Below are 6,000 nucleotides of genomic sequence, written 5' to 3'. Positions count from 1 at the left end.
AAATTTAAAGTATATTTAAAACACATTTTGAAAATTACCCAATTTGACATACAGCTATATCTGGAAATAAATATTAAGGTTTGCTGAAATATCTAGGCTCAAGGAGATACTATCTGTTTGATAAATGCTTGATTTAAAAACAAAAAGAGAAGAAAATCTATGGTGTCATCCTAGGAAAACACGGTGCTTCTGGCCGCAAAAGCAGCTGAGAGAGCTTCATGATACAACTCAGTTTTAATGCATTTGAGAAAAAGACTCGGCAGCATAAAAACCAGTTAAAAAAACAGCATTACTGCGTGACTTAGGAAACTTATTCATAAAGCTTAATTCTCACTGCTTCATGAAAATGCTGGCTACTATCATGTTCAAACATCTGTACTTGGTATCAGCAGTGAAGAGAAGCAGTTTTGTTCCCTGGTTAGTTCTTTCTGATCCACGCTGCCAGCATCCAAGCAAATTGCTTAATTAGGGTAACCTTAGGACTTTGGACACTTCACCCTCTAAGAGCTTGGGATTTGCCAGGTCACTGAGATCTCCCACTCATGTGTCTTTTTGGAGAGCGCCAGCTGCTCCAGGAGCCATGAAGACAGTGATACAGGAATTGACTTGGTGACTGCCTTAGCCACCAAGGGAGATGGATAGAGTGGTTACTTCGATGGTTTTACTCACATGACAACAGCTAACTGTTCAAAATCCACTGATCCTGGATTTGAGGTGTCAGAATCTGTTTTCTAGTGAGGGAAATTTTAAGTAGTTGGTATTTTCTTTTATATTTTGGTACTTTCTAAGTCAGGGTAGTTCTGCAATAATGTGTAGAAATGTTCAATTCTAAAAGATCTAAACCCAAGACTGATTTACTGAACTATCCATTTTCCCAGCTCTGATTAAGGGAACACATCCAATTACATAAGTATATTATTAATGCTCATCTGTAGTGTAGTAGAATTAAAATTGCAATGCCTCCCAATCACAGTCTAAACCGTGCAGTAATCAAGCAGGAATTTAGCAAGTTCATTTTTCCATTATGCTGTTTTCAACACAAAGTTACCATATTAACATATGGTACCATAACATTGCAGTTCAAACCAAATGTGTGTTGGGCACGGGAAGCACGAAAGACAGCTTGCATCAAGTATAAATGGAGGTCACCTTTGAGATGCTGTGATCCATGCTTGGGACTGCACTTATCTTTAATCACTTTTAAAATGGAAGATAACAGGATGTGATTGGAAATCCCTAAACAGCAACATTCACTGAAATAAACAGTAGAAACAGCATAATTGAAAAGCTCACTATCTGAAATTTGTAATGCTGTGTCCCACTTGACTCTTGCCCCAAAAGACCATATCAAAACAGGACTAACATTACACCACTCTATCTAGTTCAAAACTACAGTGAAGTGTCTAGGAGACTAACTGCCTAATTCAAAGTTACTCTTTTAAGTATGTGCCGCTGTATTTAAAAATCAAATTAGAGAGGAGGGAGAAAAGTGAGTTTTAGTTATTTTCTCTGGGTTTCTGTGTGACAAAGAAAAAGTCTTCATAAAATGATGTGCTGTAAATAGCAAAGAGGCATAAAAGGTTTATCTTTGAAAAAAAGTAGAGTGTCCTCTGCAGTGTGCCAAGTTTAAAAATAATTATTTATCATTATATAAATTCTTTCCCCCCCTTTTGTTCCTAACTTGATCTACCTTTTTTTTTTTTTTTTTTTTTTTTTTTACAATCTTTTCTTCAGTCATTTAGATAAAAATAGGCAAAACTGTGAAAATAATCCATCCTCTGTCTGTCATTCATGATTTTATGGTATGCGTTGCATTGGTAATTGTACCTACTGTGAATTTTTTTGTTTTTAGCTAAGATTAACTAGGCTTCAAAGTACTTTCAAGGCTAATAATACAGACTGTCCTTATATAAGCAATCTGCTCACTTGTGAAGATTTTTTCTTTACAATTTTATAATATAGGACTTTTTCTCTAAGTCACTAGCAGGCACTTGCATATGCCATCTCTTGAGAATCTTTTCCATAATGGCAACCATGCATAAAGGAGAGGAAGGAGAAGTATGGTCACAATTCAGAAGATGCACCTGTACATGAGGCAAGAGGTATTACCCTCTAATACAAGCTTTGACTAAAATCCAGTACAAAAGTAAGCTTGCAGTGCTTTTTGTTTGTTTCTTTGGTTGGTTTTTTTAAAGAAAAAATGTTCAAAGAACAATGTTTACTTAAATTTCAAAAAATCTCTGGTTTTACGTCTACATTGTGCTAGTAGACCATGACTGTTCCCTTGGAGTTTACTCTCTGTCACTTGCTAATGTTGGGCTAAAAAACCCACATACAGGCAGGTGCTAAACCATCAAGTAATAAGTGAAGACATGCCAAATTGCATAACTAATGGCACTGTAAATTGAAAATAATAAGTTAGGGAATGTAGGTTTATATTTTAGGCCTTTGCAAAAGCACACTTTGACTTAATAAACACTAATGAGTACTTATAGGCTCATATATCGTTGATTATTTTTACAACCATAAATATGCATCATGCACTATATAGAAGATCTTGTGGGTATTTTATTGGAAAATAGTAGCTGGAAGTGAAAAATTCTGTAACTAAAATGAAGTAAATAATTTTTTTTAGCTTTTTCTTATAATTTAACCCTCAGTAATGTTCCACATTTTCATTAGAATGAGGTGAAGTTCAGGCAAAACAAAAACTGTCCAGAGCTTTCTCATATCGTTTTCTAAAATTAACTCTTTAAAGTCTTGAAGTTACTGTGTATGTGTATTTGGGTCTTTTTTTTCCAGAGGAAGCAGGGAGGAGTGTTCTTCTGCTCTTGAGATGCAATGGCAGTTGTTCTTCACTCTGAGTGTGAGCCTGAAACACCTTTTCTGTAGTACCAGGTCCCCACCACCCCACTCCTGGGTGACGGGAGCAGCTGCTGCCTGAACACTCTCTAGAACTGGTAACTCTGGAAGTATCATACCTTATCTGACCTTTTTCTTACTAATCCTTATACGTCAGATGACTGTAGTAGTCATGCTGTACATAGAGACGTTGCCCTGTTTAGTACAAGATAGTCTTCACAGATTGTATCTGCAAACATTTCCACACAGCACACACAGAGACACGGTCATTCCTACAGCTCCCTGGAGCAAGGCATCTTGGCTACTTGATTGTACCAAGTGATGACAAAGTTTGCCATGCCATTTGCACTTTGAACTTTCATAGAAGTGATTTTTCCTCAACTTTTTGACCTTGGTATTGTTCTGTTCCCCCTGTGCAAACCTAGACTGCAAGGGACAGTCAGCAAAGGAGGAAACAACAGTGGCTAAAGCTCAGAGCAGTGTCCTTTACTCTCCTGTGTTCTGGGTGACTGCATGAAGGACGGGAGGAGATGTTCACTGAATTATGAACTAGAAGTCCAAGTTTCTGCTGGAAAGGTATGAGCCCAAAGTACCTAAAATGTGACTTTTTATTCTATGCTAGCTGCTACTAGGTTTTAAATTGTAGAGGAGAAGGATGGGGGAAGCGGTATAAATGAGAGCTCCCCATTTACTCTATCAGTAACCACAAATTCTCTCAGGAGCATTTATCCCGTGATCAGGTGGAATTTATCTAGCCAACTGCAGCTGGAAATAAGCAGTTGTATGAGTGACAGTGAAAAGTAGGACATGATGGTTGTCATTGAGGATGATACATAACTGATAACTGGAGCTATATAAAATCCTCAGTACAAGGTTGTGACTGAGGATTGTTTTAGGTTTCTTAGTAGATAAACTGAATTTTTTAAAGAGGCTTTTAGCACGTCTAAGTGATTTCGATTAAATAAACGATGAATGTAGTTAACGCCTGCTTTTTGACCCACTATGTCAGAGACTACCAAGAAAGGCTTATGTCTAGATTCAGCCATGATTAATGACCAGAAAAACAATAAAGGAGGTAGTAGGATCAGTTGCAACAAAGGCTGCAGTGAAGTATTGTCTCAAACTCCAAGGTTTGATTGCCTGAACAAGAATTTATAAATTCAGGCAAGATAGCATATCAATTACTTCTTAATTTATTTTGGGACATGATTTTGCATGTGTTCTCCCAGTTTCCTAGCATTATCTGGACATGTGGTAAGTTTCAAACTCTGCTTAACAATGCACTGATGCCTTTTTATTAATCATTCCAGAAAACGAGAGCCCCAGCCTCCAAATGTAAGAAGTAGTGGAAGAATCAACATATCTTAATTTTTTTCCTCCTACCTTTCTGTTTTTCATGGCAGGATAACTATTTGTCTAGTATGCACACAAAAAAAATTGTACAAAAAGTTGAATTTGTAGATGCTCATAAATGTTCATTTAACTCTGACATATGGGTGTACGCATTTGCTTTGTTATGCTGATACAAAAACCTTAATGCACACTTTCCTTCAGTCCTGATAGGTACCAACAAAACCTGACTTGTCAGACTCAAAAAGTCAGGAGCATATGTATTTATTCACAGACTGTGTACTGGGTACTTTTTGCTGCTGTTAGTCCCTTTGCCCCGTGGAATTATACTAATACAGTTTTCATATGGCTTTCTCCTTGAATATGAAAACTGTAAAGCCTGTCATCAGCACAGATTGATTATATGATTTCATGAAGAATTCATAACAGAATAAATACATACGCGTTCCAACCACAAGTAAGGAACCTGGTTTTCAGTGATATAAACCATAGGTTCTCCTATGATGTGGTGTCTGCACAGGATCCACATGTTGTTTCAAGCTTGATAAAGCCTGACCAGTGAGGAAGCTAGGTTGTTTAGGGTGTTTAAATGTCCTGTAGTGCTGAATGCAAGCTTGTGGAATTTCTAATTAATTATCATTCACTCTTTTCTCACTGATTCTTGCACTGGGAAAAAAAGAAAAAAAAAAAAAGAAAAAAAAAAAAAAAAAAAAAGGTACCTGAAATGCTTGCTGAGTTTAGAGACATTTCATTCCTGTCCAGTGTCCGTCCTTCTTCCCAATTTTCATCTGTTTTTTTATGGACTCAAGCTTGTTTTAGCAGCATAATCTGTTTAACTGACTATACTAATTTACAAAGTCATGGACTAACTTGAAGAGATTTGACAAGAGATTAAGTCTTCAGGATAATCCGGTTTTTACATACTTTATAAAAAACAAGAGCAATTAGGGGAGAAAGTGAGTTTTCACTTTTTATTATCTTGGTTGATTTATTTTTTCTTTTTTTTCAATCAAACATAGCAGTCTGCAAATTGCTACTAAAATGCTGTATGAGAGGAGAGTATATGTGTGTAAAGGTCATAGAAAGCCTTAGGATAGTTCAGGTAAATAGTCAAATAGCTAGGAGACATAAGCCTGTAGGAATCAAGCAGCCTGAATTCAAGGGCTCAGAACACTGCTTATTATTCATTTTTCATTGTTTAAGCCCAAGAATGGTCTTCACTATTAGATCCTGTGTTGTTTCAGGGTTTCACCAGGTCTCTAACAGTGTCAAGCACATTTTAATGTTCTGCTATAAATACTTCTCTGCTCATGCACCCCTCCTGCTAGGCAGTCCTTGTTCAGACGTGTTTCTAAAATTATTGCATGTTTTAAACTGTGAGGAAAATTCACAGGTCTCATGGGATCTCATTGTGGATTTTGTAATATTCTTTCTCTTCAGTTTATCAATGGGCTTCATTCCAGCAATAATTCTAATCTGTTTTTTAAAATAATTACTGAATTTAACTTTTTTTTTTCCTTACTGTGATGAATTTGTATGTATATAGTTAGAAAGTTTTGTTTGACACAAGTTCCTAAACTTGAAGGTTAAAATGAATTTCATATTTTACATCGGGAAAGATATTTAGGGATAGATTTCAGGCTGCTCCAGGATAAAAACAAGTTAGTTGCTACCGATCTTTTCACTTCTCACTCTTTTTGGAAAGGCATTCGCAAGGATCTTAGTGATAATCTCACTGATATCTATATCTGGCCTGTTCTTGCATGGGTGATAATTACAGAAGTGATG

The sequence above is a fragment of the Falco naumanni genome, chromosome 2 (genome assembly GCF_017639655.2).
Source record: "Falco naumanni isolate bFalNau1 chromosome 2, bFalNau1.pat, whole genome shotgun sequence".
NCBI classification, from domain to species: domain Eukaryota; kingdom Metazoa; phylum Chordata; class Aves; order Falconiformes; family Falconidae; genus Falco; species Falco naumanni.
The sequence above is the reverse complement of the archived record's forward strand: the minus strand, read 5'-3'. Positions refer to the sequence as shown.